The sequence below is a fragment of the Diabrotica undecimpunctata genome, chromosome 10 (assembly GCF_040954645.1).
Source record: "Diabrotica undecimpunctata isolate CICGRU chromosome 10, icDiaUnde3, whole genome shotgun sequence".
NCBI lineage: Eukaryota > Metazoa > Arthropoda > Insecta > Coleoptera > Chrysomelidae > Diabrotica > Diabrotica undecimpunctata.
The window spans coordinates 51,196,854-51,210,042 of NC_092812.1; the positions used below are offsets into that span (position 1 = coordinate 51,196,854).

At 32.6% G+C, this 13,189-nt stretch overlaps 1 protein-coding gene across 1 annotated transcript in view; it reads right to left on the minus strand.

Annotated features, from left to right (window-relative positions):
* Positions 1–13,189, minus strand: part of LOC140451811 (lachesin-like) — a 264,100-nt gene that overhangs the window by 141,960 nt on the left and 108,951 nt on the right. The window lies entirely within an intron of this gene.

Here is a 13,189-nt window from a genome sequence, read left to right on the forward strand (position 1 = left end):
GAAACCAAACTGCTGTTGATAAGATTTCAAAATTGAAATCAGTAAATGAGGTGATTGCTTGAGCATTTAAATAAGTAGATTGTTTTCATTTTAAAATCTAAAAGGAAGTTAATGTTGTTTGTTCACTATCTACTTAGCTAAGTTAAGTATATAGTAGAATATTTTTGTAATTAGCTTTTCACTGTCAATGTTTAGTTTTTGAGCTTTCAATGAAATAAATCTAAAAATTATCAAAAAATAATATATTTTTTAAATACCTTCTGTATATTTTTTAGTCAATTTAATGACACTGATTACGAATATGTAAGAATATTTTGCGACTTTTACGAGATTACGAGATATCGTCAATAACTAAGTTAATCGTCGAACGCTGTCGACTAAACAGAATTCTTATCACTTATTAGAATATTATATATATATATATATATATATATATATATATATATATATATATATATATATATATATATATATACATTGTCGGTAGTGTCCCTGAAATAACTTTTGCGGTGTAATTTGTTGGTGTTTAGCAAGAACAGAGGAGTACGGAAGATATTAAAATTAGGTTAATGTAAATATTGCGAATATTAACGGGCTTAAGGCAGTAAAGATGTCGAGGTAAGATATGGAGGGTCGGAAAGATGCTCCTCAGAATAAAACAGGTGTTATCTTCCTTTGACTTTGTTTGCTCGGTTTATCATACACTATGATAGTTCAAATATACACTGCGGATAATGCGGGCGTCACAAGTTGGTTAAAATTTAAATGATTTGTCTAAGTACAAGTATCAACCTTATAATAAAGGCCCCTTTCTTCATGAAAAAACACCAGCGAAAATTTTTTTGCTTTTAAAAAGTTCAGGCGAACATATTCGAAGTAATTACAAATAATTAACCTAATTTAAGTTTTCTCCCGAATTGATTCTCGCGTAGTTGATGTTTTCTCACGAATAATTAGATACCTGGAGCACTTAACATAGTCACCGGTAGTAAATAAAATTGTGTCTTTTTATTTCCATTAAAAATAAATGTTAAAAAAAAACCGGACCTGATTCCAAACTACAAAGTGTATTTAATTTCAGCTCCGATATATTCGCAATTTTATATAAGTATTTTCACCACAGTAAATTATTAAAAGTGATATACCTGTTTAATAAAGTTAGTGTTGTACAAAGACCTAAAAACGTGAGTAGAAGAACATTAATTAGATTGAAATAATATATTTACTTTGGAAATCGATCTAAATAAAATCATCATGTCAACAACAATTAAAATCAGAGCCGTACTTGAATATGATTATAATTAAAACAAACTGTTCAAGTAAAATTAAATGATGAATAATAATTTATTAACAATGGAAATTCCTACCACTTCTCAAAGTAATCCAATGTACTCTACTGTTGCATCTCAACAAACTAGTCCAAAATTTCCACTAAAAGAACAAGCCATCATCTTCAGTTCAATTAATGGCGCAAAATTACAAGATTATCTATTACAACTAGGACCACTCGTTCAACCAAAAAATATTATTTATTCGTCAAGAATCTTTCCAGTAAAGCTGTAGTTGATGATTTTCTCAATAAAACAGGATCCATTAAAATAAAAAATGAAGTACTTCTAGTACGTAGACTAATCACCTCATCAGAACATCTTCCCTTATGTAACGTTAGTCCAACAATACCACATAAAATATTGAGTAATCTTCTCCAGAACCTAGGCCTGAAATTGATGTCACCAATAACATGTGTGAGAATTGGAGCTACAAATCCTGAATATAGCCACATACTCAGTATTAGGCGTCAAGTATACATAGAACCCCTAGATAATATAACTATACCTGATTTTATCGTGGTCAATCATGATAATGTTAGCTACAAAATATTTTTATCCAGCGACCAATCGCTTTGCTTCAAATGCAAACAAAATGGCCATCTTGCCTCACAGTGTTCATCAGAAACCTCTCCCCTAATCAATTCTGATATACCAAATACTACTCCAACTTCTAATCCACCTCAAAATATCACTTCGCAGGTTCCTACAACAGACAACCATGAAAATAATTCACTAACTTCTCCTATTCCAATAAATTTGATGCAGGTGTCAAATATGACCCTTCCAACAACGGAAATATCAACAACATCAACCAAAAGATATCTACCTCAAACCCCATCTCCAACAGAAGAATAATCAACCAATCTATTTCACAAGGGAGGTAATAAAAGTAGTTTTAGATCCAAAAAATAAGGACCGACACCAATTTTCAACCTAATAAAAACATTACCATCAATTCAAGACTCACCCCAAAAACAAGAGATACAAGGGGGCCAGAAATTACAAAATCAAATTGACACAACTAAAGTAACAACAGAAACCGAAGAAGCTGCTAAAAGATTTATCAATCAACATTCAGAATCATATGTCTTAAACTACGATCAATTTCGGCTTTTACTAAATGAGACATACGGAGCTAAAGACATTTATAATATTATTAAGGATCATACATTAGATTTAACATCTCTCATCAAAATGCTTGTAGACACTCATGCTCATTTTACTGACTCAAAATTAAAAAACCGAATCACACGACTACGCAAAAAGCTAGAAAAACTATTAGAACATAAAACATCTGAACCCGATAGTGATTCATGCGTTTCAACTAAATAATAAATCGCTTTCAATAGTATATTACAATGGAATTTAAATGGGTATTATACCCATTTAACCATGCTACAGCTTCTGCTCGCAAAGCATTTTACACCAATCGACCCCATCAGAATTATGCCAGTGGAGGAGTAGCTCTATATATAAAGTCAAATATACCTGTCCAAAAAATAAACCTCATAACTAATATCGAAGCAGTAGCCGTAACAGTACTGCTCCCACTAAAGTTTAATATTTGTAGCATCTATATTTTACCAGATCAAACTCTAACTCTGTATGCCGGAGGTAAAGGGCACTATGTCCATTTTTGTCAATATTGAGATTAAACTGCAGTTATAATGAACTTTTAATTCTCCACACAGAGGTATAAAGCACTATGTCCTACGTTAGAAAATAACGAAGATAAGCACTTTAAAAAAAGTATCATGTCACATTTTATTTAGAGGCAGAGGGCACCATGTGGACATGAAACCCTATACCTCTGTGTACATTGCAGTATCATCAGCTTTGATTACAAAGGTGTAGGTAAGCACTTCTAAGATCAGTTTTTATAAGAGAAAATTGTGGACATTTAATTTTACGATTTATGATTCCTTCGACTCTTCAGTACACTACATGATGTGGGATGAAAGTAAAGCAGGTCGTGACAGAAAAGAAATGGCTTCGTATTTATTAAAATGGTCAAACTGTTATGATCAAAATAAAAATACGTTTATTGTAATGGCATATTTCTGGATTTTGAAGACCTTCCCACAAATTCTCGCAAATAGATCACAAGTTTTTGTTAAAGGGCCATACTCATATGGAAGCAGACACTGTATATGGTCACATTGAAAGGAAAAGGAAAAGAGTGCCAAACATGACAATATGGACTCCTTGGGATTGGCAACAACTACTAAATACACTGTACACAATATGAAATGTGAGGACTTCAAGCAATTCAACTCATTATCTGTGGGAAAAGAAGCTCCTTTTGTCTTAAGAAAACTTGACATTGAAAAACAGCGTGTATTAATGTCTGCCTGTGTTCATCTTCAAGTTCGTTGAGAGGCTATAGGAAAGCTATTTTTTAAAACTTCTTTTGATGATAATAATTTCAAACAACTTGATATGATACGATTTCGAAAAAGTGAAAAAATTACATGGCCAGAAGTTCTACTGCCTATCACTAATGACTTATTACCGATTTCTCGCCAAAAGTTCGATGACTTGATATCACTGCTACCATATTTACCATCTGTATGTCATCAATTTTATAAAAAAATTACCTACATCTAACAACGCTAGTGATTACCCAGAAGATGATGAAGAAGAAGTTTTTGATGCATGAGGGATATACATTATGTTTCTTTTAGTATTCTAACAGTATCCCGATCGTTAAATGTAAACAAATATTAAGTTTTACACTTTACCCTGTAATGTTTGTCATGAAGGAGAAACAAATTAAAGTTTAACCTTGTATAATGCATTTTAGTATACATCTAGTACTATGACCCAAAAGATCTTGAAGAGGTAAACAGCACTATGTCCACTACATTGTGTTTTAATTTTTTTTTTTATTAAAAATAAATCAAGTTTATTATCACAATATGTGTTCTAATTAATACAATTTTGAAAGATAATAATCTGAAGAATAAATTAGACAAGGGTTTGTGACATAATGTGTATTAACATACATCCTGTGAATAAACAAACACAAAAATAAACTTAAAACGCTTCTCCTGTAAAATTACAAATTTGTGACATAGTGCCCTTTACCTCCGGCATACAGAACTAAATCCAAATTACTTAATCTTCTCCAACAAATTCCCTCACCTCGAATAATCACGGGAGATTTTAATGGTCATAACATTACATAGGGATCGAATAAAACAAAACCGAGGGGAAATATGTTAGAAAACGTTTTTAACACTATGAACCTATGCCTATTCAACGACGGCTCTCCAACAAGATTCAATATGGCTCCGGGAACATTTTCCGCTATTAATCTCACCATATGTGAATCTTCGTTGCTCACCCAATTCGATTGGGTAGCACTGAAAGATTTATATAGTAGTGACCACTTCCCAATTTTAATAAAACATACCGCTAATTTAAACACAAACACAATACCAACTTAAAAATGGTATCTAAAAAAGGCAAATTGGATTGAATTTGAGAAAATTGTATCAGACAGAATAAATCAGATTAAAATTTTAGACTCCATAGATGACACACTCACGTGCTTTAATCAGCTTATACTTGATACTGCTAATATAGCCATAGGAAAATCTCAACTTTTAAAAAACCACAAACCAGTTCCCTGGTGGAATTTGGAACCGATACAAAAATACAAAAGTATTAATCTATTAACAGAGTACAAAAAACGTAGAGCTGAAACCAGAAGAATCATAAAAAAAAGCTCACAAGAATCATCGCAGAAATACATATCTAGCATAAACAGCAATACAGATATATCATCCTTTTGGAAAAAAGTTAAAAAAATAACAGGACAGCACACCTACCAACAAATTGTAAGTCTGGAGAAAGAAAGAAGGTTCCTAACTGACCCACAGGATACAGTAAATGAACTAGCTGATACCTATTAAAAATTCTCATCCAGCCAAATTTACAGTAACGAATTCTTAACCTACAAACAAGAGGAGGAGGCAGTACCTATTACAATCTCTGACGATTTCAAACCAATCAATACACCCCTTAGTTAGGGGAAGTTTCCAGAAGCACTTAATAGCATGAAAGACACTTCACCAGGTCCCGATGACATACCAATACAATTTATTACAAAACTTCCCATAGTAGCAAAAGAGTTTCTGCTCAAAATGTTTAATATTATTTGGTCACAAAAATGTTTCCCAAAAATCTGGAAGAATGCCATCGTTATCCCGATTATAAAAGCAAATAAAGATAAATTACACCCAGATTCATATCGTCCTATCTCATTAAACTTATGAAAAAAATAGTTAACAAAAGATTAATGTGAGTACGGTCCTGACTAAGGTACAATATACCACGTTTAAAGCCTTCCAAAAATAAAATTATTTTGAGTTGAGTTATTATATATATATATATATATATATATATATATATATATATATATATATATATATATATATATATATACACTCGCGATCATAAAATCCGGGTCATCTTGAAAATTTCAAGTTTCTTAAATATTTTTGCCTCTGGTGCAGTAATAACCTTTTTTTTTGGTAATGTATTTTTTATTTGTCATCAATGTTTGTTTTAAAGGAAAAACAAATGGTTTTTTATTGTTTTTATTGAAAAAAACAGAAAACAAATCAAATTGTTGATAAAACAGACATACGAAAAAAAATGGAAAATACAGAACGTGGTAAAAAATCAGTGAAATTTCAATCACCAATATCGTGTATTGCCTCCCCTTGATCTAATAACCTCTTGCAGACGACGGGGCATACTCTCAATTTTTCTCCGGATTACATGTTGTGGTATGTTATTCCACTCTCTCACTAACAGATCCTTAAGCTTCTGTGCGTTGTTAGGAGGAGGTGTATGGGTTTGAATACGTTTTTTCAAATCGTCCCAGAGATGTTCGATGGGATTCAGGTCCGGAGATCTAGCTGGCCAAGGTACCCTCGTAATTCCAACTTCGTCCAAATATTACATACTGATCCTGGCAACGTGCGGTCGCACGTTGTCCTGCATAAAAACGGCGTTTTCTCCAAGCCCTGCCATGTTGTGCATAACATGTTCTTCCGGAATCTCCGTAATGTACCTTCGTGCAGTTAGGGACCCATTTTCGATGAAGGGTAAATCTGTGTGAAAGTCGGAAGATATACCTCCCCAAGCCATGACCGAGCCTCCACCAAATGGCATTCTTTGAGCAATGCAAGCTTGTGAAAATCGTTCACCGGTTCTCCTCCAAACTCTTACACGCCCATCGGATCCAGTTACGCAGAAACGGGATTCATCTGAGAATAACACTTTGCTACAATCGGTAATTCCCCAATACGCGCATTGTCGAGCAAAAGCTAGTAGTGCAACTCTAGGCACCCGGCGAAGTGGCGGTCCTCTAGGCATTACCCGAGAAAATAGTCAAGAAGAATGAAGTCTTCTTCTGACTGTTGCAACACTAAAATTGCGATTTCGTACTTCTTCTAGACGATTTTGATGCATAACCGCAGTTGAGGTCCGGTTTCGTAAAGCCTGAAACACAAGGAAACGGTCATCTAGTGCCTTGGTCGTTCTTCTTCGTCCAGAGCCAGGTCGCCTGGTTAGCAAACTTGCCTCCTGAAAGCGTTGAAGCACTCCTTGAACCGTAGAAAGGCTTACGCCAACAGTTCTTGCGACTTGCCGTTGAGTGTGACCGTCTTCCACAAGTGCAACAATTTGTGCCGTTTCAACAACAGACAAAGGCATTTTTGTCAAAAAATAAACACTAATAATGGTACTAATAAACACTAAGGGTGGCAATAATAAACGTTTGTCCGGTGAATTTGAACAGAAAGTCGAAGTACAAACGAGACATTTAAAACAAGCGGAGTTACAGGTAGCGTTCATTTTGGGAAGTGTGCACTTTACCGCGAAATTGGCACTATTGGAATTCTTTATTACAAAGAAAACCGCAACAACTCTCAGAAACATGCATTAGTTTGTATTTGTGTCTCATTATTATTTACGATAAGGCTCGTTAAAAATGAAATACCGGTGATTTTCAAGGTGACCCGGATTTTATGATCGCGAGTGTATATATATATATATATATATATATATATATATATATATATATATATATATATATATATATATATATATATATATTTACGACTTCTGTGAAATCTACAATTTTCTGGTCGAGATGGATTATTCAAGACTGTAACGTTCTGATCACGTATATTCTAAAAATATCAAACAACTGAAATGTGTTGATTTGACGTTTGTACATACACAGTTATTACCGGAATAATTCAAAAAGTAGACTTACATCAAAATCTCCAGATGTGTGTTTTATAGATTGTTAATACTTCGTAATAAAAACCAAATTATAATTATTATCAATGAAATAAATAAATATATTTATCTAAAGGTCATCCATTTTTTAGAGTGTAGCAGCATAAAATCTCATTTCGCCTATTTTCCTTAGCTTTACATTTTTTATCAATATCTGTCTTTCTAGTTTAAGAACTAGGATATATTTTACGAGTGTACGGCACCCTTTTTCCTACTAGCTGAGGGTTGCAATATCGGATTAGAGAATAAAATGACCAGATATGTTCGAAAACAATTTATTGTCTGAACGAACTCACACATTTTCATCTCTCAGCAAACAAGTGATATCCAAATATGAAACTGATAAAGAAAACTAATGCAGTAGGGGTGTTATAGGCACACATGGGTAAAAGAACTTTATGTTTAGTGTAAAAGTGTATAAAGGATAAGTACTATCTCATATATCCAGTTTTTTTATTAAATTTTTATTAAATATGATACACGTAACACACACTACGAAATTTAAAGGAACGGAAAACATTATGAAATTAAAGAAAAATATTTGCTGATTGGGTTGTGTATGTAAGGACTACCTTGAAGTTCTTACTACTATTATTGTTTTATTATTACACTTTAATTAAATTTGTTAATGGCCAAGTCAAAGTTATCGTATAAACATAAGTAAGTTTTGTTAATTTTTGGAAACCGGTTTTTCTGTTCACTAAAGTTCGTAGTTTTTTCCGTAAACATTTAAGTTTGGTTATATTTTCTTTGGTGGTAACACCTTGATATTAAAATAGTCAATAAATTGGTGGTTTAGCACTGACTGATACCTCCAAAGCTGCAGGAATGGTCATTTTTACAATGATGTTGCCAACACGTTTGGAAAATCAAAATTAACAATTAATTTTTTTTTATTATTTAAATTAATGTGTCTCGGCTGCAATGACCATTGACAGAAACAATATTGTGTACAATAATTACAATAAGCACATGCTGCTAATTGCTAGAGTTAATCTATAAGCATAGAACCTATGACTAAATAATGCAACAGTTTTATCACTAAGTTATAAGTTAAAGGTAAAGTACATGGAAAACAAGGGGTCATATTCTATTGAACAACTGAATGTCTTTATGAAACCAATTAGGTTAAAGACTTGATCGGGTGAGTTTAAAACGTCTTTGATATTTAACTTAAGTTTATGTTGCACTCTGTGTTTTGCGTACCGGGCACATACGATCAGGATGTGTTTTACAGTTAATACACTTGAGCAGATTTGGCAATTGACCAAAGCAGATCTCATGTAATGCACTCTTGATTGTGTTCCAGTGGATTTGCCAGGTATGATACTGTTGTTGCTTGAAAATTTGCTTTAGGTAATTACGGATTAGAATATGTTGGCCTTTTGAGGATTTGAGGGAGAGCATGACAGAGTAGTTAATGCTTTTTTTTCTTCTTTTATGAGGAGGGGTGGTCCAAACTTATATGCCCAACTTATAGTGAAAGGAAAAATCGAGGGAAAGAGAGGCCTAGGAAGGAAAAGACTATCGTGGCTCAGAAACATTGGATGGATGAACAGGGCTAAATTTTGAACAGCTAATAAGAACAGCTGAAGATAGAGAAGATTTTAAAATTGTAGTAGCCAACCTCCATTGAGGAGAGAGCACTTTAAGAGGGTCCCTACGCACCTCCTAGTTGTTGCTACAGTTATTTTTGTTTGCGTCTCTATTGTTGTTACGCATCTTCTTATACCTTCCCTTTTTTCAATATCCTCTGTAGCAGTATACATTAACTCTTTAGTGTTTCTTTCCATTTCGCACCAAATCTGCCGTACCTTTACGGCTCCCTGTTTGATCTCGTTCTTTGTATTTGCCACCGCCTTTGTTAGGTTCACTAACTCGTCGATGCATTTCTTCATTTTTGGCATTCCTTTCTCTGTTTCACTTCTTTTTAAATTGATCTTACTTTCATTCTTATTTCCACAAGCTCCTATGTCTTTCTCTCCGTGCGATTTTCTTTTATTTTTTCTGTTAATGTTGGTCGTCCATTCACTCTCGTCATTACTATCCCCCGTTTCATTTTCACTGCCATTCTCCTCCACTGTTTCACCTATGTCCTCGTTTTCCCCTTCGTTCTTCTCCTTTGGCTCATCATTTTTCTCCCCCCGACGGTCCTTCTTTCTCTCTTTTGCTAATGTCGCCAACCATGCATATCCATTTGTTCTCAGTGGTTTTTTCCACTGGTTTTTGTATTAGTTGAGGTTTTCTCCTCGGGTATAGATTTGGGTATCAGGAGGTCTATGATGGGTAGGGGTGGGTGTAGTATGATAGTTGGGAGTTTTTGTTATGACACAGGGACAGGTTAGGAATTTGGGTAGTGGACAGCGGACAGCTGCTCCATTTAGTCGCCTTTTACGACAAGCAGGAGAAGCCGTGAAGGTATTCTATTTGAGCGGCCCGCCTTCATACGGGGTGAGTCGTTAATGCTATTATTAGTCTTTTGGTTGTCATTGGACTTCCTGTTCCTAAGAGCTGGGAAGTCACCTGCATACGTGACATATTTATCTTTTTCTACGTATGTTTTTGGAATAGCTTTATTTGCATCGTAAAAAGTCATGTTTTCGAAAGCCATTAACTCTTTGATATCTTTTGCCTAAGGAATTCTGGGCAATTCTTGTCTGTGGCTTTATGTGGTCCCTTACAGAAGAAGCATTTGACTTCACATACTTCGGAATGTGCAAGTTCATCGCAGTTAATGCAGCGATCTTTACTTTTACAATTTGTTTTCGTATGACCGAACCTCAAACAGTTAAAATACTGTGTAACTGGTGCGATATACACATTAACTAATTTAGGCATGCCGTAAGAGTTTAGTGTTTTAGGCATTATCACATCTTTAAAAGTGAAAAGCGCTGTGCCTGTTGGTTCATAAGTAACTGCGTCATTTTTGTACACTTTTCTATCAAGTCTTTTAACATTTAATATTTCAATATCAGTACCCGTACTACAACATTCTAATAATTCCTTATCACCAATCTCTATGTCTATTTGTCGAACTATGCCTTTACAAGTTACAAAATTAAAAGGAATATAAATCTTATATTCCTTGTTTAGTAGAGTTTTATTATTTAAAAATTCGTTTGCTGATGTGAAATGAATAAATTCCATCGCAATCCTATCTAAGCCTTTACTACATATTTTTTTAATGTCTTTTAAATTTAAGTTAAAGATATTACGAGCAATTTTAATTCCATTAAAAGAACCTACTTTGGTATCAGGTATATTTGTCGATTCTAGGCATTGTAGGTATACAAAAAAAGGCCCATTGTCTTTTTCAGAGTAAACATTGAAAATTTTTTGTTCCTGTGTTTTATCATTCTGAGAAGAACAGTGGACGTTAGATATATTATTATTTATATTTAATGCGAAATCTAAAATTATTTTATCAGGTGGCTTATGGGGGGACGTACCCCCTGTTCGTTATTCATAATCCGAAAAGCCAGTCAGAGCCAATTTTATCATAAACAATATGTAAAAAGGAAAAATAAAAAAATTATCAAAATAAGCCTATAAAAAATGAAAGAAAAATTTATTCAAAAAATTAAGCTGATGTTCAACTTACCCAGACAAGACAATTTCGGTATGTTAGTAGAAAAAACCTCGTAGCGTAGTCGTAGTTTGCGAAGCGATGTTCACACCACCGTTGACCGATGCAATTGTGACTTTGCAGAGAAACTGGATAATATATTAAATGACAAGGTCTAGGCGGAAAATGCTAAACCATAGCTATAGATGATCGATTCGTATGTTGCAAACTCTTCGAAATGGACGTGAAACAACTGTTCGAATAACAAACGAATTGGAGAAAGTTCGCGGAACCAAAAAAAGTGAGCGTAAAATTAGAAAAATATTTAATCAAACTAGCTAGGAGTCATACAAACCATAAAAGTTCTGACATTTTCGATTAGAATTTGCTAGAGAAGTTTAAAGTTATAATAATGATAATTTTGAACAAAAAACGCTTCTGTATAAGGGTACCCCCATTAAGATTAAGGCAAAATTCTCATTCTCAGAATTCAATTTTTTTCATTGTTTGTAGGTTCTATATAATTAAAAAATAAAACTCAGCGCAATTTTATTAATAAATTATTAATACATATTTTCTTTTAAATTATAAAGTGAATTAATTTATAATTACTTTTATAGCCAACATTTACAGATTAAATAAGTATTACAGATCTTTTTTATATTTACTTTTATCCTAACAGATATTTATGCAAAATAGTAACTATACTGTTTTTTTAAGTTTTTAACTATTTGGTTATCGCATACAACTTTGATTTTGTAAGATTTTGTAGACTTTTGATATATTTAGATACAACTGCCGATCTTGGACAATTAGAGCATTTAGCTTCATTTGTATTACTACAACCGCGTTTAAAGTTAGCATACCACCTATTAAACGTTGTTCTGAGATGAAACAACATCCGAAGATATATCAAGCCATTAAACAGTATTTTTTCCCACCAAAAGCAACGTTTTATCAACATACAATGTTTAGATTTTTCCATTTTCCAAATTTTAAGAGGTGATGTTTGAAAGTTTATCATTTCATAATAATATAAAGTTATCCGTGGTGCTATCCTTGTATGGGGCTTCAAAACTTCTTGAGTGTTGTGGTATAACAATAATGTCAATTAATTTATTTTTTATAAGTTTTTTTGTTATAAACTATGAAAATAAGCAGTAACACCATTAAATGTTTTATTATTTGTCATACTGAACGACTTTTGTGCTAAATAAATATATGTATATATATATAAATATATATATATATATATATTTATATATATATATATATCTATATATATATATATATATATATATATATATATATATTAAATTCATCAAACAATTGTGGAAAAAGATTAGACTTTGAAGATAAATAACTATATACGACGTGGCATTTGAAAAAAAAGTGAGTGAGTGACGAATATTTAAAATTAAGTATAAAAATTCAGATTTTGTAGGAAACATTTTGTTTTTTATTTAAAAAGGATATATATAACTGACTTTAGAATTTTTTTTATGAACCAAAATGCAAGGTCCTTCTTCACTTTTATCCTTTTATCTATTTTATATGATTTTTTAAGTTTGTCATAAAATTATCAATTAAGAAAATGTTTTATTTTATGTTTAACACTTATGCTTTTATTACCGATTCCCTTCTATATTTGTTTGTATTTAAAAATATTGTATATTTACCGTTTGGATTTCCAACTGTATCCTTTGGAAATCCTTCCAAAATAAATAAACAATTTATTTTTGCTTATTACTTTGAAATATTCCTAACAGTTTATTTTATCTACATCACACATAGTAAAAATTTAGACATATAAGATACATTTTAAAATAGGAGTCTTGAAAATATAGAGCCATAAAAAGAAACATAATTAGAGGAGGCCATGAAGTGATCTTTGCAGTGAATGGGATTGTTCTTCTGTGACGACAGTTGATTTCAATAAATCTGATGGATTTTCGCAGTAGTTTATAAGTTATTA